Genomic DNA, 27,723 nt, shown 5'->3' on the forward strand with positions numbered 1-27,723 from the left:
CCTCCCACCTTAGCCTCCTCAGTAGCTGGGACCACAGGTGTGTGTCACCACACCAGGCTAGACCCTGTACTCTTAATGACTGCATAGTCCTTGTAACCTCCATTTCCATTCCTAGAGCATAGGATTTGTTCCAAAAATATTTATTGAGGGTCTGTTCCGGGCTTGAACAGGAGTAGGGGGATTTAAAAGTGAATAAGGATATTGTGTCTGCCCTTGGGGATAGAGACAGAAACATGAAAACATGAAATTGTCCTTCAACACAAGAAGTGCTTTAATAGAGGCATGAACAACGCGGTGGGAAACAAGGAGGGAGGTCATGCTGCCTGAAGCAAATGTCACCGAAGGGCAGGCATCAAGAAGGCAGGACATTCCAGGCAGAGGGAACAGCATGTGTGCAGGGATGAAAGCTCACAAGAAAGAGAAACATGGGTCAGGTGCGGTGGCTGATGCCCGTAATCCCAGCACTTTGGGAGGCTGAGGCGGGCAGATCACGAGGTCAGGAGTTCGAGACCAGCCTGGCCAACATGGTGAAACCCCGTCTCTACTAAAAAAATACAACAATTAGCCGGATGTGGTGGCGTGCGCCTGTAATTCCAGCTACTCAGGAGGCTGAGGAAGGAGAATCACTTGAACCCAGGAGGTGGAGGTTGCCGTGAACTGAGACCACACCATTGCACTCCAGCCTGGGCAACAGAGAGAGACTCCGTCTCAAAAAAAAAAAAAAAAAAAAAAAAAAAAGAAAAGAAAAAAAGAGAAATATGGAGAACATGGAGCACCTGAGTGTCAAAACATCATGGGCAGTGACTGTCAGGGAGGTTGCCAGAGAGCTCGGGGTTGGTTGGCGCATCCATCCTGCTTCCTGCTTCCTTCTCCGGCCTCCAAGCTCCCTGAATCTACTCTGTGCAAAGCACTGTGCCAGGTGTTGGCCCAGAGTGTGGGACTGGAGCAGTGGCCTGGGTAGGGGAGAAGGGTTTTTTGACCAGCTGGAGACTTTTGTGGCTGGTGTCATTCTGGAGGTGAAGAGAAGGCCGCTGGAAAGAGCTGCCCAGTGAGGACTATGGGCGAACTTGCAGCTCTGGGCCATCTCTGGACGTGAACGTTTTGCATACACACAGGGGAGCTCTGTGTGTCTGAGTGGGGCCGGGAGGGGTCCTTCTCTCTCTTTTGGCCCCTGCAGCTTGGCTTCTGGAGCTTTCCTATGTCTTGCTTTAGTGCTAGCCCTTGGAGGGTTGCCAGGGAAACCGCTGGCCAGCTCCAGGAGAGAGACGTAGCAGAGGAAAGGAGAGTGGGTGACTCAGGCTAGCTTCCCACACACCGCAACCCCCTCCCCAGCACGTGGAAAGGATCTGGGGGACCCCCTTCCCCTGGATCCTACAGATGACCCTGTTTATTCTTTCTTCTCTGGAGAGAGCAGTCCCTCCCGCAGCTCTGACTGGTGGGAGCCAGCCAGATTTTCCCAGGAAGGGAACCGGCCCCAGGCGCCCCGTCCCCCGTAGGTTCACCCTGGAACACGGACAGGTGAATTCGGCCTAGGCGAATGTGAACTGCTGTGCCCATGCAGGCGGCAGGAGCCCTGGCTGAGACGCCCTCCCGGGGGCAAACCCAGGATAATTATTGATCGGGGCCGCTGTGGACTTCTGACCTCGGCCTCGGAGGGAGAGGACCCGGAACGCGGGCCTGGGCTCCCAGGGAGGGAGGTGGGCGGGCCGCGGAGGGGGCCAACCAAAACGACCACGACAGTGCGCCCTAGCCCTGCTAGTGGTGGTCGACCCAACCCAAACAAAGCAGCATGTGCTTGCGGTGCGGGGTCGGCTAGGGAGCCGAGCCGGGAAGACACCCCACCGCCGCAGAAAGAGGGTGCGCGCGTCGCCGGCACGGGCCCCGCCAAGCGCGCCGCCACCTCGGGTGCGCCGAGGGGGTCCGGGTCCTTCAGGGGCGGCCGCGGAGGGGGCGCGAGGGACTGAGGGATGGCGAGCGCGCGCCGGGCGGAACCAGGAAGCGGGGCGCGCTCCGGCCTGCCAGCGGCGCGCGTCCCTGGGCCTCCGCGCGTGAGCGGCGCGCGCGCCCCCGCGGGCCCCGGCGGGAGGAGAGTCGGCGGCCGGAGCCGTCACCCCGGGCGGGGACCCAAAGCAGGCGACTCCGCGCGGCGGCCCGGCGGAGGGAGAGAGCGAGCGAGCGGGCGGGCGGGTGGGCAAGCCAGACAGCGGGGCCGGAGCAGCCGCGGGCGCCCGAGGGACCGAGCGAGGTAGGAGCTGCGGGGCGAGCCCTGGGCCCGGGGCCGGGGGAGCCAGGCCGGGGAGCCAGCCCGGGCGGGGCCCGCGCTCCAGCCGCTCAGCCGCCCGTCAGGGCCGCGCCGCCGCCATCGCTCCGGGGCCGCGGTGGCTGGGCGCTGGGCGAGGGGCGCGCACGGGGAGAGGGGGTCCGGGCGGGCTGCCGGGGAGGCTGAGGGCAATGCGGGGCGCGCGAGGGTGACTTGCGAACGCCGCGGCGCCGCGGGGGGCGTGCGCTTTAAAGGCTGCGTGCGCGTGTGCCGAGTGGGTGTGTGGGGACCCCGCGCTGACCCCCTAGGAGCTCAGGGGGCTGCTGTCAGCCGCCTCACACCTTCGCGTTGCAATTCCGAATAGCCCCAGCCGTCTTCCTTGCTTTAACTTCTTTCTTTCAAAAGAGGTGCCCGGGACTCCGGGGATGTGATGAGCCTGAGGGGGTGCCTGGTGCGGTGGGGGGTATTAGCAAAGCTTCAAGAAACAGGGCCTTAGAAGGAGTCAAGACAACAAATACGAACGTTTCGATAAGACTCTGGGGGGCGGGATCCCACATCAGGACCCGCCAGGCCTGGGCTCGTGCGTGTGGCCGTGGGATGCAGTGTGCTTTTTCTTTCTAGTCAGGGATAAAGGGTTAAAAGTGCTCCTGGTGTCGGGGGTAGATATGGAGAGTCGGAAGGGGAGTTGTATCACAAAAGCTGGTCTGAGGCTAAAGGAATCTGGCAAGATGGTCGGGGTGATCAAAGAGGAAAGAACTCACACGGAGCAAGAGGCGGTTGCAAACACTTGTAGCCAGCAGTGATGGAAAAGGCAAAGAAGAAAAACAAGTGCCAGCTTTTAGAAAGACGGGATTATTGAAAACCACAAGAATTTTAAAGGCTGAAAAGAGATACCGATTCTCTCTTTGCCAAAGAGCCAGAGTCAGTTCTTTTCGTCTTGGTCCCTGTGATCCCGCCATACCTTGTATCAAATAAATAGTGCCAGAAGTGGGTCAAAGAATGTTAGAGCTGGAAAGGAACCCAGCGATGATGCCACATTCTTTTACTGTACAAATGAGGAAACTGAGGCCCAGATAGGTGGAGTAAGTGGCCTGCTCAGGTGACATGGCTGTTTGTTGAGTATCCAGGGATTGAAACTTGAAGGACTCTGAGATTCGTGCTCTTCCCAAAGCACCATGCATTATATAGATCTTTGCCTAGATACAATTCCACACATTTTCTCTGCAGTGTCCTCAGGGAATGCCCTTTGAAAGGGCCAGCGTGACACCGAATATCGTACTTGGGCTTATGTCATTTTTTTCAGTCTTCAAGTGGTGTTTATGGTCTGCTTGGATCTTAGGTTTCCAACGTTGTTGGATAGCCGCCTGGGCCATAATAAGCTTTCAGCTGTTGGGTCTACATTATTTCAAATAATTTTGTTATCGTTCAATTAAGATGATAGAACTGTGCCTCTCTCCCCAACATTCTGTTATTGTCCATTTGCTTATGTTATATTGCGTTATGTTCATTGCCTGTCAGTTCCTAGGTGAGGATGTATTTTATTGAGTGTGCCTTTCATGTTTTAAAATTTCATTTTGTAACACTAAATATTGGAGTGGTTTGGATCACTTCAAATGGGGAGAATCTTATTGATTGATTTTATTTTAAGGCTTTGGGTTGTTTTGTTTATTCATTTGGGTACCAGTTTCCATCTAATGGAAGATCACAGTTGTTAGAATGGACATGGCTAAATAAGAGAAGGGGCTGCTGATTTTAAGAAAAACTTCCTATGTGACAATTTGTGGAATCTGTTACGTTTAATTCAAACAACACTACACCTTGGGTCAGGTAAGTGCGTTATCTAGGAGATGACTTGTTTGCTACTGTAGCCTCTGGAAGATGAAATTTCAAGCTCCAGATTGAGACACAGGGAAGGAATGGAGAGTTTTTTTTTTGTTTGTTTTTTTTTTTGTAAAGCAAACCATCAGAAAAAAAAAAGTTGATTTCTATCACCAGCAGTTTGGTTATTGCATAACTTGAAGCTAAACTCTGCATAAAATCTTTGCTGTATACCCAACTAAGTAAACTATCCCACCTTCTCATCAGTTCTCACCTTTTCAGTGCTTGTGTTTTTTGCCCACGGGATATTAATATGGATTGTGTTAAGAAATTTAAGGTGTGTACTTCATAATATGTATGATAGTAGGAGAAAAATGTGCTATCATCGTTTGGAGTGTTACAACATAAATATTTTGGTCAACACTTCCTATCCTGCTCTGACTTTTCATCTCATCTCCATTTTCTTCCTCTCTTGATTGTTTTTATGTCATTTACATATGTAAAAGCCACATCAAGACTAAAGTTGCCATTTATTACTTTTTGATACTTAAGTCGAGTTTTTTCAAATCATAGTATTGTTGGTATTCAAATTGTCTGTAATTTTTGTTAGGCTTATATATTATGAATCCATTTGTTGTGGTTTATTTGACTTGTTGTTATGTAGGTAGATGACACAGGTAGTCTTACTGTAAAAGGAAGACGTTATAGATAGGTAAATAACATGCTCAAGATTAGATGCAGGTTACAGGTGGAATCAAAGGAAGCCTAACTATTTTCGTGCCCTACAAACATGTCTGTATCTCATAAAGTTATTCACAGATTTCTGGACATTCTATCTGTGACACATTTTTTCCCTTTCTGTTAAGAGTGTAGATTACTGCATTATTCCTACAAAAGGAAGCAAAATAACCCTAGTTTGTATGATTTTTCTGATAATTTGAAACTTATTCTTTTAAAAAGCTATCTGGCAATTGCAGGTTACTGGACTCTTCGGAAGAATATCCTTTTATTTTGATACTATAAAGTATCAAAATACTTTAACTGTGCAACTTAATAAAAATAATGCTTCAAAGTTAGCTCTACACTATCGCTGTCCTCAAATGTGTGGTATTTAAAGGAAGAAAATGTTTTTAATTCTGAGCTTTGTGAATAGAACTCTTCTAAAATCAGAAGTTTTTTTTTTTCCCCTGCAGTGTTGGAAACACAACAGTTTTATGCTTATTTCTGGGAATAAGAAAGTCAAACTTAACGATCTAGTTTCCATTGATCAGACAGTTTTTGTACTTAAATTTAAATTCTAAGCATCAGAGTGATAAATATTTTTTAAAATTGTATTCACTCTTAATTATAGTGGCCTTATTTGAAGTAAAATCTTGACATTGGGTGTTTTATTAATGATGATCCTCTGTTACTGAAAAGCCTATGTCAGTTTGGAGAAGATTTTGCACATCTAAATCTATGCTGTTTTTACTAATCAAAAGAGAAGAGTAATTTACAGGTGTTAGATTTTTAGTTGGTTGAATGAGACCCTCACTTTTGATGGTTTCAGAGTTGAAATGATGTTTTATTACTTTTGTTAGTTTGGGTCACACCCATCACTTCCTTGGAAGGTATCTTTGAGGTTTGGTTTCCTTTTTTTTTTAAATGGTAATATTGGGGTGGGGGTGCTTCCTGTTTGTATTTTCAAAATTAGGTCCAAATGTTAAGCTTCTTGTAGTGTCACATTTTTATTTTAAACTTATACAGACAAACATCAGATGCCATGTGGTTTGTCTCTGACCCTTTGCGCTACTTCATGACAGCTTTACTGAGTGAAGCCTGAATACCCAATCGGGAAGGCAAGATGTTCTTGTCTTTTCCCAACTCTTTTCAAAGTTTAACAGCCTTGGAAGGAGTCTTAGAACAGCAACAAAAGCACGATTAACAGAAAAATGGAGGTGCTGCTATCTGTTTCCTCGCAGGTACTTGGAAAATGTACAGCACTAAGATAGAGTTGAAACGTTATGTAGAGCCTTGAATGTCGGTGCTTCAAAGAGAAGTTGCTCTGGGTTTATATGATACAGAACCCCATGGTATATATTAGGTAGTAATGATAGCCGTTTTTCTGGACTCGCTTAAAAGCCATACACAGTGTCATGGAAAAGAGTTAAGAACGAGGTGAAATTTAGGGTATGGTATTAGAGCTCAGGAGGAATCACCTTCAGCCTTAAAACTCTTCCTTTACTCTCCTGGGTCACTTAAGTGATAGGTCACTTTTAATATAAATGTTGCAGGATGAGTTAAGTGGAGCCTTGAGAAATATGTGTAGATTGTTTCAGTGATTAAAGCAAGTGTTCTTTTCCTGGCCTTTAACTCGCTTTATTCTAAGAAGTGTAATAACTAAATAGACTCCTAATTGAATTGACATTCAGATGTGTTTGCAGTTTAGGGGGAGTTTACCTCTTCTAAATTTTCATTTGGATCCCATTACTAAAAGCAATATTGCATTAGCATGGTGCACAATTATGTACAATTCAATTTGCAAATGAAGTTAATTCTTGGAGTATCTTGACTTCCTATTCCCCTGCTGCCCCAATATTCAAGAAAGGAGAAGTTATAATTTGTCACATACAAGATAGTTTCTTCTTTAGGTTTATTCCTAATAACTATGTCTATTTTCACATGGATGACACCATTGAGATGATGAATACCTGTATTGATTGATTGATGAAGAACATTTATCTTTTTCTACCTACTTTTGGAAGCCAGCTTGCAAAATCTACTGCAACATTCACTCTTCATGTATTCTTCTATTACCTTTGGTACCCTGAATAACCTTTTTAAAAATTTTTGCACTTTTCTATTATGAAGAGAAATAGCTTCATATTCTATGCTAGTTTTTTGAGGTGCTTGTGCTGACTCATTTTTTAAATTATACTAAGATATAGAGCACGGTTTGAGAGCAGTAATGAGATTCTCAGAAAATATGAAAACTTTCCTTTCTGACTAGTTAGAGAAAGGTTGGGGAAGACAAGGGGAAATACATCAATGAGCCAATCAATTATTGTTATTTGTTGGGATTAGTTTGGTGACTAATATTTTTAATGCCCATCAGGCTACTAAATGTGAATTTGGCTTTACCCTGTAATGATAACAGGACAAACCCAACAGGTTTCTAACATTGCTTGTTTTCCCCTGTTAGGGGATTTCTTTGCATATGGGAAATCAGGCCGAAGTTGCCAGTAACAGCCACATCCATGGTTTGTATTAAAAATAACTATTCATCATTCTGGGCTAGAGCTCTGCTTACCTCGGCTCACCTGGGAAGATATTCTGATTATGTATCTAATCATTATGATGCCACCTTTCAAGAGGTGAGCAGACAATTAACAAGTCCTTCAAATTATGTTCAAAACCCAGAGTTTGAGAAAATGTTCCAATGCCTTCAAGTATGAAGATAATAAAAATATTACCTAATGCTTACTGTTCACTGACAGTGTGTTGGGCAGACATTGTTTTTAGCTCTGGCCTTGTGTTAACTCGTGATTCTCAGAGGAGTGGGTATTATTCCCAGATGGAAGATGAAGAAATGGCCACAGAGAAGTTAAGTAATTTGTCCAAGGTCACATTACTGTTCTTGGCGGGGCTGATTCCAGAGGCTGCATCTCTAACTAGTGTACAGCAAAAGCGAACCGGCCACTGCCACTTTGTTATAAGACATTTTGTTTCTTTGAGACTTGTACTTCTTTGTGTTCCCAAATGGAGTCTTGTTGGCTTTTGAATAGAAAATATTTTTATATGTTTAGGATTTTTTAAAATGTTGATGGAGATGGTGATAAATATTTTTCCAATTAAAGTATGTACTTCTGGTGGAAATTATATTAAAGCAGAGAAAGTCTTAATTTTTATTATAAGTTGTCTTTCGTTCTTCTTCCCCTAGCATTACCGTATACATCATAGAAGAAGAGCTGTAGGCTGTCTCCTTGGCCTCTGTTTACAAACAAAGGGATCATTTGTGCCAGTGTAGTGGGTTTGTGTTGACATGCACGTCTGTACTGAGAACTCAACAGTCCCACTCATTTTATTTACAACTTTATTTTGAGGGGATTTCTGGTCCTATTCTTGTTGCATTAAAGCTTTTTAGAGCATTAGTCATGATTTCTGAGACAGATTTAAGAATTTTACTTATTTGGGCTAATTTATTATTATTATTTTTTGAGACAGCCTTGCTCTGTCACCCAGGCTGGAATGCAGTGGCGCGATCTCGGCTCACTGCAACCTCCGTCTCCTGGGTTCAAGAGATTCTCCTGCCTCAGCCTCCCGAGTAGCTAGGACTACAGGCATGTGCCACCACGCCTGGCTAATTTTTGTATTTTTAGTAGAGACAGGGTTTCGCCATGTTGGCCAGACTGGTCTCGAACTCCTGACCTCAGGTGATCCTCCCGCCTTGGCCTTCTGAAGTGCTGGGATTACAGGCATGAGCCACTGCGTCAGGCCTATTTGGGCGAATTTTTAAGGCAACTGAACTATTGTATGTCTAGAGCCCTGCAAAGGCCATTAGAAAATAGTCTCAGATTTTTTTTTTTTTCACTTATGATGCTTACTTTCTCTCAGCACTTTTCTTTGGGAGTGGATTGTGAAGTTAAGTCTTGGAAACAGAATTCACAACCCTAAAGCATAGTGCTTTAACTTTGGGAGATCAAGTCACAGACAAGAAGAACTTCAGTTCCCTGTGCAGAGTATAAACTTGTTCAAATAAACAGAGGATGTTAGCTTCCAGGATTGTCAACTGTCACCTTTGACCAGGGTTGAATTTTCTTTGAATGTTGACAGAAGTTACAATGTCAGTGGAAAAAGCTTAATGTGAGGTATCTATAACTCAGAATTTCCTTATGTTTGTGTCAGTGAGATCCTACAATTAAAGCTGTTTCTTTTTTTCTATGTCTGATGAGTTTTAAAAGACTTCACTGGGGCTTTCCAGCCTTTAAGTGAGAGTACGTTAAAAAGTTTGTGAAAAACTATTTTTTGTTGTCTAAAATTCAGAGCCTAGGTCGGGCCCAGTGGCTCACGCCTATAATCCTAACACTTTGGGAGGCCAAGGCAGGCGGATCACGTGAGGTCAGGAGTTGAAGACCAGCCTGGCCAACATGACGAAACCCTGTCTCTACTGAAAATACAAAAATTAGCTGGGTGTGGTGGTGCGCACCTGTAATGCCAGCTACTTGGGAGGCTGAGGCAGAAGAATCACTTGAACCCGGGAGGCAGAGGTTATAGTGAGCTGAGATCGTGCTACTGCGCTCCAGCCTGGGAGACAGAGCGAGACTCCATCTGAAAAAAATAAATTAATTAAATAAATTCAGAGCCTATAGCTGGTGGCAAGTCACTGTTTTTGGAGGAGTGGGATTTTAAAAAATCTGACCTGGGCTAAATGTTAAGCTACATTCATACATGTCATTGTAGCCTATATAAAAAGAAACTTGAACATTTAATCTCTTAAAGTACTGAAAATTGGAATTCATCAGCTTTGAAATATAGCATTCGTTCTACAGTATATTTAAATAGGTAAAATGTTCTGTTAGAAATAATGCTAATTCTGTTTTTTTGTTTAATGTTTCTAAAAATCTTTTGGTCATCTTTTATTTAGGTTTAGGAAAAGTAGCAAATTAGAGATCTACAGAAATCTACAGCTCTTTAAAAATGAAACAGTTCACCCTGTGAATTTGTTTGCAGGATTGGTGATCTGTTTCTGATGCCAGGAAGGTGGGACTCCTATCTCATTTCTGATAGAAAGTGAGGGAAAGCTATGTATAGTGAGAACTGGATACTAGATTCTTACCCCAAAGGTATGGAAGGTTTAATATGTAAGGATACAATGTAAATAGTCCCTCTTTTTGTATTTTTCTTTGGTTATTGTTATGTAACTATAGTCGTGTGTCACTTGATACATGGTGACAAAGTTGTAAGAAATGCATTAGGCGATTTTGTCATTGTGGTACCATCATAGAGTGTACTTACACAAATGTAGATGGTAAGCCCTACTGCACACCTAGGCTGTATGATAGATAAAGCCTATTGCTCCTAGACTACAAACCTGTATAACATGTTACTGTATTGAGTACTGTAGGCAATTGTAACACAAGGGTAAGTATTTGTGTATCTAAACATATCTAAATATAGAAAAGTTACAGTAAAAACATGGCATAAAGGATAAAAAAATGGTACATCTGTATAGGGTACTTAGCAGGAATGGAGCTTGCAAGACTGGAAGTTGCTCTGGGCAACTCAGTGGGTGAATGGTGAGTGAATGTGAAGGCCTAGGACATTACTGTAGATTTTAAAAATACTGTCTGGTTAGGCTACATTAAATTTTGAAAATTGTTTCTTTCTTCCATAATAAATTAACCTTAGCCTACTGTAATACTTTTATTTTGTAAACTTTTTACTTTTTTTTTTTTTGAGTTGGAGTCTTGCTCCTGTCGCACAGGCTGGAGTGCAGTGGCGTGATCTCGGATCACTGCAACCTCTACCTCGCGGTTCAAGCGATTCTCCTTCCTAAGCCTCCCGAATAGCTGGGATTACAGGCGTGTGCCACCATGCCTGGCTAATTTTTGTATTTTTAGTAGAGACGGGGTTTCACCATGTTGGCCAGGCTGGTCTCAAACTTCTGACCTCAGGTGATCCACCCACCTCGGTGCTCGGATTATAGGTGTGAGCCACCGTGCCCGGCCAACTGTTTACTTTTTTACACTTTTAAACTCTTTTGTAATAACACTTAGCTTAATGCATAAACATGTACAGCTGTACAACAATATTTTCTTTATGTTTTTCTTCTTTTACTTTTTCTCTTTTTAAAAAATTTTTAATTTTTCAAAACTTTAAAACTTTTTCTTGAAAGTGAAGACATAAACACACACATTAGTCTAGGCCTACACAGGGTCAGGGTCATCAGTATCACTGTCTTGCACCTCCACATCTTGTTCCACTGAAAGGTCTTCAGGGGCAGTAACACATATGGAGCTGTCATCTCCTATGATAACAATGCCTCCTGAAGGACCTGCCTGAGGCTGTTTTACAGTTAACTTTTTTTTATAAGTAGAAGGAGTACACTCTAAAATAAACGATAAAAAGTATGGTAAATACATAAACCAGTAACATAGGCATTTATTATCATTATCAAGTATTATGTACTGCACGCAATTGTATGTGCAGACTTTCACATGACTGGCAGTGCAGTGGGTTTGTTTACACCAGTATTGCCACAAACATGTGAGTCATGCATTGCATTACAACATTATGATGGCTACAGCGTCACTAGAGGATAGGAATTTTTCAGCTACATTTTATTATCTTATGGGACCACAGTCATATATGTGGTCTGTCATTGACTGAAACGTCATTATGTGGTGCCTGACTACATATATGGAAACCCTGAGTGTAGTCATGTTTTACAAATAAGTTTATCTTGCAATGAGTTTAAATATCAAGTAAAAATACTAATTTCATTGTAATGTATGAAGAGATTGGCCTTTCTCCTCATGTTGAAGGTATCAAAACAAAATAGAAAATATTTGGCTTCGTGAGTGGCATGGCTACAATTCACATGCTGAGTTGGTGATGAAGCAAGATCCCTTGACTTTGCAATACCAGAAAAATGCATATAGTTAAAAAAAAATAGAGACAGGGGTCTTGCTATGTCTCCAGGCGATCCCTCCCACCTCCACCTCCACACCTCCCACCTCAACCTCCCACAGTATTGGGATTACAGGATTGAGTCCCTGCACCGGGCCAAAAAGCATATAATTTTAAAGGAATTAGTTTTTTTTTATTTTTTATTTTTTGAGACAGGGTCTTGCTCTGTTGCCCAGGATGAGTGAAGTGTGCCAGGAATGGGTCCTTAAGTAAGAAAACTTACTACTTTAGACACACATTTAAAATTTTGTCCAAAAATATGATATTCTCAAAATTTATGGTTTTGAATTTTATTAATTATTTTAATTTATTATTATTATTTTTTAAAGAGTGGGATCTCAGTATGTTGCCCGGGCTGGTCTCAAAGTCCTGAGCTCAAATGATCCTCCCACCTCAGCCTCCAGAGTAGATGGGACTGCAGGTGTGAGCCACTGAGCCTGGCTAGTTTTGAATTTTTATTACCCAAATGTGAAGAGGTCTAGTTTGCACAGAACTTAATATTACATTCCAGTTTTATTGGTAAATTTGAACAGGATATACGTGGCTTTAATAAATAACTAATAAAAGAAGATACATCTTCTTATAGATATACATACATCTTTTTATATATATACATAAATATTTAAAACTTCTTTATGCCAAAAAATGCCAGAAACCAAAGCTAAGTGACAAAATAAGAAAAATATTTCTAACATATATGACAAAGGATTATGGGTAAATATTCATAATATATAAGTAATCTATATAAGTAGTAAGAAAAAGATGATTCCCATAATAGAAAATGAACAAAAGAAGAACTACAAATAGCCAATAATCATATGAAACAGTGTTCACTCATACTGGAAATCAAGAAATGCAAATAAAAATGACAAGTTTTTTCAGTTAACAGATTTACGAAGACTAAAAATATTGAAAAATAAGAGGACTGTTGCTTGGGAATGTGGGGAACTGGCACTTTCATACTCATTGGTTGAAATGTAAATGGGTGCTTTTTTTGGATGGCAGTTTGATACATGTATTGAGAGCCTTAAAAGAGTGCATACTCAAGCTGGGCATGGGAGCTCATGCCTGTAATCCCAGCACTTTGGGAAGCTGAGGCAGGCGGATCACGAGGTCAGGAGTTCAAGACCATCCTGGCCAACATGGTGAAACCCCGTCTCTACTAAAAATAACAAAAATTAGCTGGGCATGGTGGCACGTGCCTGTAATCCCAGCTACTTGGGAGGCTGAGGCAGGGAGTCAGAGGTTGCCGTGAGCCAAGATCACACCACTGCACTCCAGCCTGCTGACAGAGCGAGACTTCATCTCAAAAAAAAAAAAAAAAAAAAAAAAGAAGAGTACATACCCTTTGACTTAGCAGTTTCATTTAGATGAATTTCATTCTAGGACATCTGAAATATGTTTAAAGATTTGTACAAAAGGAGTGTTACTTAAAATAGCAATAAATTGGAAAAATCTTGGTGTTTCCATTAGAGGTTTAATAAACTAAATCATTTATTACACCTGTGTATAGCTGTCCAATGGAATACTGTCCAGCTATTTAAAGTATGTTATAAAACAATATTTAATGACCTACACAAAATTCGCTATATATTACCAAATGAAAAATGAAATTACAAACAATCATATACAATTGTGCCTGGAAAAAAGAACGGGCGCTGAAAAAAGATTTCTTCTGGGTCGTGGAGTTCCGTGTGTGTGTGTGTGTGTGTGTGTGTGTGCGCGTGCGCGTGCACACATGCTTTCTAGTATCTTTCCATTTTTCTATAATAAACAGATTATGGCTGGGCACAGTGGCTCATGCCTATATTTCCAGCACTTTGGGAGGCTGAGGTGGGAGGATCACTTGAGTCCAAGAGTTCAAGATCAGCCTGGGCAACATAGCAAGACCCCATCTCTACAAAAAATTTAAAAAATAGCTGGGCCTGGTGGCACATGCCTGTGGTCTCAGCTACTTGGGAAGATGAGGTAGGAGGATCACTTGAGCCTGGGAGTTCGAGGCTGCAATGAGCTGTGATTGAGCCACTGCATTCATCCTGGGTGACAGAGTGAGACCTTGTCTCAAAAACAACAAATAAAAACAAACAAAAAAACAGATGATAATACAGGGAATCCTTTTGTAATCAGGAAAAAAAGTTATCTTTAAAATGGCTGTGTGTATTGATTTGTCTTAGAATGTAGAATTTGTTTTTTGTTTTCAATGTTTTCTTTTTAGAAGCAGAAAAAGTTGTTTGTGATGTTTTTGTTAATTATTTGGTATAGTATCCCGTTTTTTGACATCTTTTGTCGAACTATGTTAAAATCATCATAATTTCATTTAACATTTTTAGAGTTTAAATAATTTGAACTTCAGGATTGTGTTGTTTCCTATGCTTGGTGGTAGCCTGTGTATTTTTACACAGAAGCTTATGGAGAATTGTATTGTTATATAATATAATAAATTGTTAGGGAGACAGAGGCGAAAGGATTGCTTGAACCTGGGAAGTGGAGGCTGCAGTGAGCTATAATGGTGCCATTGCACTCCCAAGCCTGGGCAATAGAGAGAGACCCTGTCTCTCTTAAAAAAAAAAAAAATTGTTGTTTTTAGTTATATATATATATATATATGCTCTGCTAAGTTATTCATTTCATATTGAAGATGTTTTGAAAAAAAAGGTCGAGTTTGTTTTAACCCTGAACTTTGTATTATTTCAATATATTTTCTGCATTGTTTTTTCTCCTTCATGGTGATACCTATGAAGGCTGCTAGGCTATGGATTTCTTTTTCGTATAATTCCATTAGTCACACTTAATGACTTCTCTAAATGTTTATTATGGTACTCATTTGGGAATATCTGGTAAAGGAAATCTCTAGTGAAAGATATTTTCTCTTGGGTATAAGTCATTGCTAATACCAGAGATTTATGTTCTGCCTTAATTAAATTTACATTAAATAGTTTCTTTGTAACTAGAATTAGTGGTTAAAAGAATTTTCCTGCATGGACAACATAGCAAGACCTACAAAAAATAAAAATATTAGCACGGGGCACTGGTGTACGCCTATAGTCCAGCTACTCAGGAGGCTGAGGTTGGAGGATTGCTTGGGCCTGGGAGGTAGAGGCTACAGTGAGCTGTGATTGCTCCACTGTACTCTAGCCTGGGTGACAGATAAAGACCCTGTCTCAAAATAAAAATAAAAGAATTTTAACACTTGACAGAGTTTAAAGAAGAGGAATGAAATTAAATTATGAGTTGATATTTTAAGAGAATTTAAATAAAATTACAACCTTGAAAATAGACATTTTTGAGCCCAGTAGACTTACTTATTTCATGTAAAATTTAATTAAGTAAAAATATATTTTAGGCCAGGTGAGATGGCTCACACCTGTAATCCTGGCACTTTGGGAGGCCGAGGGGGAAGGATTGCTTGAGGCCGGGAGTTCAAGACTAGCCTGGATAACATAATGAGATCCCATCTTTATTTTTATACTAAAAAAAAATCTGGCTGGGCATGGTGGCCCATGCCTTTAATCCCAGCGCTTTGGAAGGCTGAGGTGGGCTCATCGCTTGAGCCCAGGGGTTCAAAAGTAGCCTGGGCAACATGGTGAAACCTCATCTCTATAAAAATACAAAAATTATCTAGATGTGGTGGTGTGTGCCTGTAGTCCCAGCTACTTGGGAGCCTGAGGTGGGAGAATGGCTTGAGCCCAGGAGGCAGAGGTTACAGTGAGCTGAGATTGCACCACTGCACTCCAGCCTGGGTGACAGAGTGAGACCCTGTCTCAAAAATAAATAAATAAATAAAATGTAAAATAAAAAATCTATCTTAAGTTGGATTGTGCGTTGTAATTTATTATAGTGAAATTGCTATAACAGAATTTTATTTTAAGCCAGTTTGGGGAATATCGAAACATTTTTAAAAATCACGTAGTACTTTTTAGTGCTTTTAAAACTTAAATCCATAAAGTAGTTAATTAAAATGCATGAAGTAAATAAGTGTTTTTCTGTATTAAAGATAAAACTATAAACATACATTGTTCAATATGCCTACATAAATAAATCATTCTCTTCTTTTTGGTTCTTTTTTGCTTATCACCTCTTACCTCCTCTGCTTCCTAAAAACGTGATAATCTCGTTTAATTCAAAATTATGTTTTCTGGCCATACATGGTGGGTTATGCCTGTAATCCTAGCACTTTGGGAGGCCGAGGTGGGTGGACCACTTGAGTCAGGAGGTTGAGACCAGCCTGGCCCACTTGGTGAGACCCTGTCTCTACTAAAAATACAAAAATTAGCCAGGCGTGGTGGCGCATGTCTGTAGTCTCAGGAGGCTGAGGCAGGAGAATCACTTGAACACAGGAGGCAGATGTTGCAGTGAGCTGAGATTGCACCACTGCACTTCAGCCTCGGCGACAAAATGAGACTCCATCTCAAGAAAAAAAAAAAAAAGGTAAGACATATAAACTAGGAAACTAAGCAATAATTGTGTACAGTATGTGAAATATTTATGTTATAGACCAGCACTGTTCAATACAAATATAATGTGAGCTCCAATTATAATTTTCTTAGTCTGTATCACAATAAAAAGTAAAAATAAACATTAAATTAACAATATACTTTAATATATAAAAATTATTTCAACGTGTGATCAATATAAAAATTATTGATTAATGAGGTATCTTGGGCCAGTTTGGGGAGCCAAAGCAGGAGGATCACTTGAGTCCAGGAGTTCGAGACTAGCCTGGGCAACATAGTGAGACCCAGTCTATGGCAAAAAAAAAAAAATTAGCTGGGCATGGTGATGTGCACCTGTAGTCCCAGCTACTTGGGAGGCCAAAGTGGGAGGATCACTTGAGCCGAGGAGGTTAAGGCTGCAGTGAGTCGTGTTCATGAGGAGGTTAAGGCTGCAGTGAGTCGTGTTCATGCCACTGCATTCCAGCCTGGGCAACAGAGTGAGACCCTGTTTCAAAAAAAAAAAAAAAACCAACCAACCAACCCCAAAACCCACAAAAACACTGAGATATTTTACATTCCTTTTTTTGTACGAATGCTTCAAAATCTGGTGTGTATCTTACAGTTATAAAATCTCTCAATTTAGCCATCAAATTTTCACCAGAAATGCGTGAACTGTGTTCAGATTTCATAAAACTTTCAGTTGATAAAGTCGATTCACATACTCAAGGTGTTCCAAACGTACTGAAAGGTTTTCCAAGTATTAAATTGAACACGTTTCCAGGTTTACATTTAAGTTAATTAAACTGAGATAAAATTTGCAATTCAGTTCCCCAGTTGCACTAGCTACGTTTCAAGTGCTTAGGTAGCACATGCTGCTAGAGGCTACCATAATAGACAGTGTGGTTATAGGCCTTCTAACGAAGGGAAATGAAATATAGGCTGTCTCCTCCTTTACAACATCTGGCTTACAATCAACAAATACAAATAGGGTCGCTTGGTGCAGCAACCACCATGGCACATGTTTACCTGTGTAACAAATCTGCACATCCTGCACATGTATCCTGGAACTTAAAATAAAACAAAACAAATAGGGTCTCTTGCTCTGGGGGAACTGAAGCCACTGCTCTGTAGGGAACAGAAGTGTCTTTTTTGTTTTTATTTTGAGACAGAATCTCGCTATTTTGCCGAGTGAAGTGGCATGATCTTGGCTCACTGCAGCCTCCCCACACAGGTTCAAGCAATTCTCCTGCCTCAGTCTCCCAAGTAGCTGGGATTACAGGCACCTGCCACCCACGCCCGGCTAATTTTTGTATTTTTAGTAGATACGGGGTTTCGCTGTGTTGGCCAGGCTGGTCTCAAACTCCTGACCTCAGGTGATCCACCCACCTCGGCCTTCCAAACTGCTAGGATTACAGGCGTGAGCCACTGCGCCCAGCACAAAAGTGTCTCTTACCCAAAGAAAGTGATGCCCTTAAAGCTTCCTACCAGACCCTCACCCCCAAGACACACGCAGACATCCACAGATGCACCCTCTTGTTTGAAAACTGCTGCATCCTTGCATGGCTGAAGCATTACCCACGTCCTTGAAGCTCCTGCTTTCAGAGGACCTCTCATTTCTTGGGAGTAGAAAAGCCCTCTCTGGCCAGGTGCAGTGGCTCATGCCTGTAATCCCAACACTTTGGGAAGCCAAGGTGGGAGGATCACTTGAGCCCAAGAGTTTCAAGTCAGCCTGGGCAACATAGTGAGGTTCCATCTCTGAAAACAAAATTCTGAATAAAAATAAACAGCCCACCCTGTTTTAGGTATACCTCAACTGTCAAATCACTTTTAGGCAGAGTGTTTTGTTATTTTTGTTTTGTTTCAGAGTGTTGTTTAACTTTATTTTTGAAATTGAATTTGTCTAGAAAAGAATCATACTCACCTTTTGGTCTTAGCTACTCTTCATTTTTATGAAATACATGAAGTTGATGCTTAAAATTGGGGATCTGGTTACAGATGAAATTTTTCCTTTCGAAAGAGAGTTCCCCCCAGTGTTGCTGTAGTCTCAGGAGATACTTAAGGGAGAGGAATCATTTTTAGTTCCCCCTAGGTGAGGCAGTAGCCTCCCTAAACTGCCAAGTTCCCACCATGACTGGTAACACCACTGTGTGAGGAATACTGAACAAACGGAGCTTCAGAAGGGAGACTTGTAGAGAGATTCTGGAATCTAGGTAATGCCACTTCCTACTTAGTTTATCTTATTGGTTTTTTTTTTTTTTTTGAGACGGAGTTTCGCTCTGTCACCCAGGCTGGAGTGCAGTGGCCTGATCTCGGATCACTGCAACCTCCATCTCCCGGGTTCAAGTGATTCTCATGTCTCAGCCTCCCAAATAGCTGGGATTACAGGCACGTTCCACCACGCCCAGCTAATTTTTGTATTTTTAGTAGAGACGGGGTTTCACCATGTTCGTCAGGCTGGTCTCAAACTCCTGACCTCAGGTGATCCTTCCGCCTCAGCCTCCCAAAGTGCTGGGATTACAGGCATGAACTACCACGCCCAGCCTTAATGGTCTTTTTAAAGGATACCTGATTTCAGAAGGAACCTTTGAAGAAATGGCTAGAACGTCTGTGTTTCTTCGGATATTGCCTGACATCTAAGCCAAATTAGTTGACCTTTTAATGTTAAATAAAATATTCAATAACTTTTACTAATGGGCGGGCTTTAGGGACCCCTTTATTTTACTATGTTGTCAAAAGTAGGTTCATTATAACATTGAAAACATCCTGATGTAATTTATTGAATGTAAAATTATTCCTCAATAAATTTGAGGATAATTTCCATAAAGGGAAACAAATTCCTTTCTTCCAAATATACTGTGACAGCCTATTTTGAAATATTTAAAATATGTCCCTAAAGATGAAAATTAAAGAGCGGACACAAAGTTCTTATGCTCTAAGGAGTCATTCTTTTGATTTAAAATTCATTATAATTCCCTGGTTGTCTAGTGGTTAGGATTCAGCGCTCTCATAAAATTCATTATATTGATTCTATAAAAGTATATTGTGTTGAATTAAGAAACACATGGGCATTTTTAAGTGTTTCAAAATATTTTTGTTATACCTAGGTTTTTACTGTGATGGTATTTGTTGTTTTAGTAGAATTTGACTTATATTTTATTCTATGGGAAAAAGAAGAAAGTCAACATTGGCTAGCCATCTACCACCCTGTACTGCTATTTGTGTGTGGTCCCATTGTGAATTTTTAACTCCATGCTCTATATTTTTAGAGCTTTGTGAAGATTGAATCTGCAAATCATCTTTGAAAGATAAAGGATTTGATTTGATTGTGGCAATCATGAAAGTTATCCTCTAAATAAAACTGTATGTCCTGGACCAAAGCTGGAATAATGCCACACTGAAATGATCTTAACTGTGGAATCCTTGATTGGACCCGATTTGTTTTGCACATACAATAGCTCCATAAAGATGATCGGCTTTCAGGAGAGATGAGCAGATGTTCTGATTTTATCAGAAATTGCTTTTGCATCACCAAGAATTCACAAAAGCCAGTAATCCCCCTGTTAGTCTGATGTTGTGGAGATGCTTTTAAAACTTTTTTCCAGATACTGGTTTGAATGCACAGACTTTGTCATTGACCTGTAAGATTCAATTGTCAGGTGGTATCTGTTTTCTCCCAACAGAAATAAAGAGAAGAAGAATAAAAACAAAAACTAGAAAGTATAGCAGGGGCACAATTATTTATTTAAACTTTAAAGTATTTAATATTACATACCAGAATCTAAGTTCCATAAAGCATGTCTGTTTTGTTCACTGCCACATTCTTAGTACCTAGAACAGAGCCTGACATGTAATAGTTACTCAATAAGTATCTGTTAAATAAGTATAGTAGTCCTGCCTTATCCCCAAGGGATGCCTGAAACCTCAGGTAATACTGAACCCTATATATATATATATATATTGTTTTTTCCTATGCATATATAATTATGATAAAGTTCAATTTATAAATTAGGCACAGTAAGAGATTAAGAACAATGATAATAAAATAGAACAAGTATGTAGTCTTTTTTTTTTTTTTTTTTTTTTGAGACAGAGTCTCGCTCTGTTGCCCAGGCTGGAATGCAGTGGCGCAATCTCCGCTCACTGCAAGCTCTGCTTCCTGGGTTCACGCCATTCTCCTGCCTCAGCCTCCCCAGTAGCTGGGACTACAGGCGCCTGCCACCACGCCTGGCTAATTTTTTGTATTTTGTTTAGTAGAGACGGGGTTTCACCATGTTAGCCAGAATGGTCTCGATCTCCTAACCTCGTGATCTGCCCGCCTCGGCCTCCCAAAATCCTGGGATTACAGGTGTGAGCCATCGCGCCTGGCCGAATGTAGTCTATCTTAAAATACTGTATCTTACTATGCTGTACTGTGGGTAACAGAAACCATAGAAAACAAAATCTCAGATAAGGAAAGACTACTGTATTCCCCTTTAATCTCAATATAGCAGGTGTATCCAGAGAGCTTCAACTCTCAGAAGGACTGAAAGTGTGCCTTTTACTGTGGAAGAAAGAAAAGAGAGGGGGCTGGGTGCAGTGGCTCATGCCTATAATCCCAGTACTATGGGAGGCTGAGCCAGGAGGATCACTTGAGCCCATGAGTTAGAGACCAGCCTGGGCCACAGAGTGAGACGCTGTCTCAAAAAAAGTTTGGGGGATGGGGGAGAAGAGAGAGGAGACAGCAAATATCTCTTTGTTTCCTTTGGATTTCAGCATTAAAGATGGAAAAAATGTGAGTTTATTAGGCAAAAACTTTTTTTAACCCCATTTTAAAGATTGTGGAGTTATATATGTATATCATAAAATTTATCATTTTTAACCTTTTATTTTGAGATGGAGTCTCCTGTGTCACCCAGGCTGGAGTGCAGTGGCATTAGCTCATTGCAACCTCCACCTCCTGGATTCAAGCGATTCTCCTGCCTCAGCCTTCTGAGTAGCTGAGATTACAGGTGCACGCCACCATGCCTGGCTAATTTTGGTATTTTTAGTAGAGGTGGGGTTTCACCATGTTGACCAGGGTGGTCTGGAACTCCTGACCTTAGGTGAACCACCCTCGGCCTCCCAAAGTGCTGGGATTACAGGCGCGAGCCACCGTGCCCTGCCATTTTCACTATTCTAAAGTACAGTTCAGTGGCATTAAGCACATTCACATTGTTGTGTGACCGTCAGCACCTGGTCCATCTCCAGAATTTTTTCACCCTAAACTAAAATCCTGTATTCATTAAACAGTAATGAGAATAAAACTCTCCATTTGCCCCTCCCTGCAGGCTCTGACAACCCGCCGTTCATTCTTTCTGTCTCTATGAGTTTGACTACTCCAGGCATCTCATATCAGTGGAATCATACACTATCTGCCCCTTTGTGTTTATTCCTTTTTTTCAACATGATTCTTTTGGTTGGAGACTTCACAGTTTTTCTTTCCTTTGATTGTTTAGTTTTTGCTTTGTACCTAGACCTGGCTAGTGATGCATATGCAATGAGTATGCAAAGACAAGTTAATTCAGCAGCTTGCTGCATACCACTAGGGAGTTATTAAAGCTTTGAAAATGTGATTCCTCATCTGTATGCCTGTGGCTTATCTACTCCAAGTCTTGCTGATAAACCTGCACTGACAGTAATAGCAAAGATTAGTCTTTCTCCATGTCTCATAAAACAAATTGTTCTCATTCTTACAGCCTGATTATGAACTGGAAAATTACAGGTACATTGTTGTAATTGTTTATACAGACAATGAGACATACTCTCCACAGGGGACCTCAGCTGCAGGGGAGGTTCTGATTGCGTGTCATTAAGAAATGACAGTTAAGAAACTTTTTTTTTTTTTAGACAGAATCTCACTCCGTTTCCAGGCTGGAGTGCAGTGGCACGATCTCGGCTCCCTGCAACCTCTGCCCCTGGGTTCAAGCGATTCTCCTGCCTCAGCCTCCCGAGTAGCTGGGACTACAGGCGCATGCCACCACGCCCAGCTAATTTTTGTATTTTTTGTAGAGACGGGGTTTCACCATGTTGGCCAGGATGGTCTCAATCTCCTGACCTCGTGATCCGCCTGCCTAGGCCTCCCAAAGTGCTGGGATTACAGGCATGAGCCACCGCACTGGCCTTCTTTTTTTTTTTTTTTTTTTTTTTTTTTCATTTTTAAAAATTTTCTATTCTCATTACATCTTCCTTTCTCCCTACTTTTCCTTCACTTCCCTTCCAGTTTGTCCCTCCCTCTCTCTCTTTCTTCCTTTCTTCTTTCTTTTTCATTCTCATTTTTCTGAGTAGTTGCTAAAGACACAGCCTGACCCTAGGGGTCCAAATATAGGTGAAACAATCATAGCTCTCTAGCAGTTCACCTGAAGGGAGAGAGAAAAAGAGAGTGAGAGAACCAAAATGAAGGGAAAATATTCTTAGTTTTTTTTTTTTAAGGACAGAAACTAACTTTTGAGGAAAAAGAGAAATATACTGGGAGTTCTGACTGGGTAGGAACAAAGAGAAAGAGGAGAGCTTCGAAGAATGATTTGAAAAGTAATCTATGGAATTTAGCTTTAAAGCAGGATCTTGGGCTGTAGACTACTTTATTATTATTATTTTTTAAGAGACAGAGTGCAGTGGTGCAATCATGGCTCACTGTAGCCTCAAACTCCTGGGCTCAAGCCATCCTCCTACCTCAGCCTTCTGAGTAGCTAGGATTACAAGTACATACCACCACACCTGGCTAATTTTTTAATTTTTATTTTGTAGAGGTGAAGTCTTGCTGTGTTGCCCAGGCTGGTCTTGAACTCCTGGCCTCGAGTGATCCTCCTGCCTCAGCATCCCAAAGTGCTGGGATGTTGTGGACTCCTTTAGAGCCTCTTGAAATAGGGCTAGTAAAGTGATTTTCTACTACTGTATCTGTGCTCATTTACATTGGGCAGATCACTTCTGCTTGACTTCATAGTTTCAACCTATAACATGAAGGGTCAACAGGTAGATTCGGAACCATCAGAGTTTAGGCCGAAGCCCATAGAATATGAAAGTTATTTTTAAAATTTATTTGTACAATGTCTACAAATGCAGGTGTTAAAATGCCAGAGACAGAAGTATTGACAATGAGAAATTATCCAAAACCAGGCCAGGCGCTGTGACTCACGCCTGTAATCCCAGCACTTTGGGAGGCAAAGGTGGCAAGATCACTTGAGGCCAGGAATCAGAGGCTGCAATGAGTTGTGTTCATGCCACTGCTCTCCAGTCTGGGCCACAGAACAAGACCCTGTCTCCAAAAATAATCATCATCATCCAAAACCAAGACTGGCTCCTATTGGAAAGGTGGAAATGGTTGTGATGGAATTCAGCAACACCAATACCTTGATATTTATGACTTTCAGGATGTTAGGAGACTCTTTCAGTCCTTCCTGTTTAAATATGAATGGACATGTATTGCCATTATTTCCCTGCCCCTACTTCTCCCAAAGTTAGATTGTTAGTGTTTATGTAAGTTTGCTAGTCACAAATAGATTCTTGCATTTCCCATTTCTTGTCACAGGGCCCTCTTTGAGTTCAATATGCTTTTATTGGCACTTACTTTGGTTTTCTTTACAGCAGCAGCTGCTAATTAGTGACAGCTTTTGAGTAAGCAGCTTGTCATTTTTGGCAGAGATAGGGGACATCCATAGCAAGTCAAGACTATATTTTCATTTGCTAAATTTACTTTGCTACATGGAAATACGTCTTGGATAAAAAATAGTCTGTAGTCAAAGGTGGCTGTGTTTATTGAATTATCTTTCTGAGTTGGCATTCTGTCCTGTAGTTGAAGAACTCACAGAGATGAAAAAAAAAAAAAAAAGAAAGAGGTTCAATGTCTATCAGACTGATGCCATAAGTCCTGAGTCATCCTTCTAACATTAATCTACATTCTGGGTATAGAACCTCATCATCTTGTTTTGGCACAATCATAAATCTTTCTGGATTGTAGTTAGTGGCATACATGGTAACTGAATGAGCGAATTGTTGACAAATGTGCTTTTCGTTTATACTCAGCTTCTTTCTTGAGATATAATTAAAAGAAAGGTTAGTTTGCTTAGAGAAGATGCTTTCTTTGGAATTTTAGCTCATCTTAGCATCATCATATTTCATGTAATTCTTCTCTTTGAAATTGCTGCAATAAAGTGTTAGCTCTATTTTACAAACTTGTCACGATGTTTATGAGGGTGGCACAACTTGCTATTATGTTTACCTTGATTAGCACCAATGATGAGTCAAAACCTCCGTCATGGTTTCTATAAAGTGTGATTCACTCCCATTATTCCTGTAATAGGGATTCAAGTTAATGACCTCCACAGTGTTAAAAATATCCTGAAGGAAATAACTGACCTACCATCCATTTCCCCCAATTTAGGTCCTTTTTGTAACATGGAGGTCTGTAAAAATTGTATTCAATACACAACTACTGAATACCAACCATGTGTATCAAGTACTATATTAGGGAAATCAAAATGAATCGGAGAGACATGGTCCTCGCTCCAGGATGGCTTACAGTCTATTAGTCGGCCAGCAGATAACTTAGTTGCTTTGGTTCTTATGCCCAGAGTGTAGGGTAAATTCTAATTCTAGAGGAGGAAAACATCCCATCTTTTAAAAATAGGGTGATCAAAATGATCAAAGACATTGGATACAAATATTGTATTGATTCTATTTCTAGCTAAAGGTGTTAAAGATTGTTTGAGGCACCTTTCCTAGGCTTGTGGAACTGCCAGGCGTCCTTGTCCCAAATTTCCCCTTGATATATCGCACAGCACTGTTAAATTCAGAGTTGCCTTCTGTATCAAAGTGTCTATTTCTTGATGGCATAGCTTGGAGAACCCAGATTATCTCCTAGCATTCAACTCATATTTAATGTACATCGACAGTAACATAGTTATTTGTATATTTTCTTTTCTTTTTTTTCTTTTTTCTTTTTTTTTGAGACAGAGCCTTGCTCTGTCACCCAGGCTGGAGTGCAGTGGCATGATCTCGGCTCACTGCAACCTCCACCTCCTGGGTTCAAGCCATTCTCCTGCCTCAGCCTCCCCAGTAGCTGGGATTACAGGCACGCATCACCACGCCCAGCTAATTTTTTGTATTTTTAGTAGAGACAGGGTTTCACCATGTTGGCCAGGCTGGTCTTGAGCTCTTGACCTTGTGATTCGCCTACCTTGGCCTCCCAAAGTGCTGAGATTACAGGTGTGAGCCACCGCACCCAATCTATTTGTATATTTTTCATTTGAACATTTATTAATTATAGTAGGAATTTATCATGTATACCTTGTCTCCAACCCAATGCACAGTAGTATCAGGTAAGTTGCTGTTTAGTTATTGGTATCATGTGAACAGGTATCCAGATGGCAGCTAACTTCAGTATCCTTTGTTATCCTGTCTTACACACTGGAGTGTTTTACAAGTTGCTTTCTCATTTCTATTAATGATATTGCCCCCTGTATGTAAAATGTTTTGTGCCATTAGAAAGCCTGAGTTTCAGATGTTCTATGATAAATATTGGTGATGGATAATAATGTAACTAATGAAAACCCCTTAAGGAATTTGCGAACAAGTTTAACAGAGTTAACAACTCAGCTTCTTATAGGAAATGTTGCATTGCTAATTCTGACCACAAGTGGTCAGGATCTAGGTTTTGGCCTTATGGGAAAGTTACCCAAGCCCAGGACAGTTCTCGTTATTCTCCTCTCACTCACTTTTACAATCTAAAGCTTTTGGCTAATTTCTGATTGATTTAAAAGAATGAAGGTGAACCCCCACTCCCCAAATATGGTGTCCTTTGGTTGTGTTTGAAAGTTTGTCTTCTTAGTGCTAACCCTCAGGGAAGGGAGTCTTATTTAAAGCCTTTTTTTTGGATTGTCAAATAATCTTTTTGTATCCATTTGTGAATTGCATTTTGTGATAATTCATTTTGTGGCTCGTGTTATAAAGGAGTCTTAAACTGCAGGTATCACTGTCAGGAAAAACTCATTTGACTAGCTGATGATTTTTTTTTTTTGAGACAGAATTTCGCTCTATCACCCAGACTAGAGTGCAGTGGCGCGATCTCCGCTCACTGCAACCGCCGCCTCCCGGGTTCAAGTGATTCTCCTGCCTCAGCCTCCAGAGTAGCTGGGACTACAGGTGCTTGCCACCAAGCCTGGCTAATTTTTTGTATTTTTAGTAGAGGTGGGCTTTCACCATGCTAGCCAGGATGGTCTTGATCTCCTGACCTCATGATCTGCCCACCTCGGCCTCCTAAAGTGCTGGGATTACAGGCATGAGCCACCGCGCCCGGCCTGGTGATGATTTTCAATAAAAGCACTGTGGTTCACAGCCTGAGCTCCAAAGGTGGACGAAACTCCTTGAATATTTATTACTACTACTGTTATTATAATTCTATTACTACTGCTGCTAGTACTTTATTTTTCTCATTTCCCATGCTTATTCCTTTGCTATTATTTAAGGTTTGGTGGTGAGGTATAGGAAGGGCTTGGAAATGAAGTCATTTATTTTGTTTCCAACACAAAACAGTTTCTAGTGTGGGTGTGTGGGTAGCTTAATTTGACATAACAAACTAATACGTTTTTCCTTGAACTCCATGCTATCTTCATTTCAAACTAGGTATTCTCAGAGTGGGGTTAAAATACTCTCCATCATCAAAGCCCAGACTTTTTAGAACAAGAGCTTGTCTCACAAAAAGCCTGGTGTCTCTGTTGCCACCACAACCTGAAACTAACGAGTTAGAAACCACATAGAGCCGACGACATGGGGTAGGAGCCCATAACATTTTCTCGCAAGTTTTGTGTAGATAGTTAAGCCGGGAACTGATCTGGTTGAGAAAACGTTTAAAATCATCATTTTCCCTTCCTTCTCCTTCACTTTTATACTCAAAAGGGTCTAATTTTGCTCCTCTAGGAAGATTGAATGCATAGGCTTTCATGTAGTTTAACGCTCTCTTAATTTAAAGAAGTCTGGGTTTGGCGCAGTGGCTCACGCCTGTCATCCCAGCACTTTGGAAGGCCAAGGTGGATGGAGCGCTTGAGTTCAAGAGTTCGAGACCAGCCTGGGCAACATATTGAAGCCCCATTTCTACCAAAAATATAAAAAATTAGCCAGGCATAGGGGCACACACCTGTGGTCCCAGCTACTCAGGAGACTGAGACAAGAGGATTGCTAGAGCCTGGGAGGCGGAGGTTGCAGTGAGCTGAGATCATGCCACTGCACTCCAGCATGGGTGACAGGGTGAGACCCCGTCTCAAAAAAAAAAAAAATTATGTTTTCTATCCTCTTCCCCTTTTTGTTATGTGTTTTACAGTCTTTTCTCCATGTCTAATCTAAGAAACTTATATATTCATTGTATATATACCTACTGGTTGTCAGCATTGAGCCCTGCCTGTGCCCTAGCATGTTGTACAATGACTGACTTGACTTTATTTTGAGAATAAGAAAATTCAAAATTTATTCTTTTATCAGTTGACTAGGGACCTTATCTGTTGTTGCATTTATTATCTCTAAAATACCATCTTCTTT

The 27,723-nt window shown here is 41.3% G+C and overlaps 1 protein-coding gene across 2 annotated transcripts in view; it reads left to right on the top strand.

Moving 5' to 3' along the window:
• Positions 1-2,052: 2,052 nt before the first annotated feature.
• The window catches only part of LOC100602489 (signal transducer and activator of transcription 5B), a 76,322-nt gene continuing 50,651 nt past the window's right edge, over positions 2,053-27,723 (top strand). For both annotated transcript variants that reach the window (XM_030808120.1, XM_030808118.1), the window contains exon 1: positions 2,053-2,245. The gene's annotated coding sequence lies outside the window, so the exon portion shown is untranslated. The remainder of the gene's footprint in view (positions 2,246-27,723) is intronic.

This window comes from Nomascus leucogenys, unplaced genomic scaffold (assembly GCF_006542625.1).
Source record: "Nomascus leucogenys isolate Asia unplaced genomic scaffold, Asia_NLE_v1 Super-Scaffold_285, whole genome shotgun sequence".
NCBI classification, from domain to species: Eukaryota; Metazoa; Chordata; class Mammalia; order Primates; family Hylobatidae; genus Nomascus; species Nomascus leucogenys.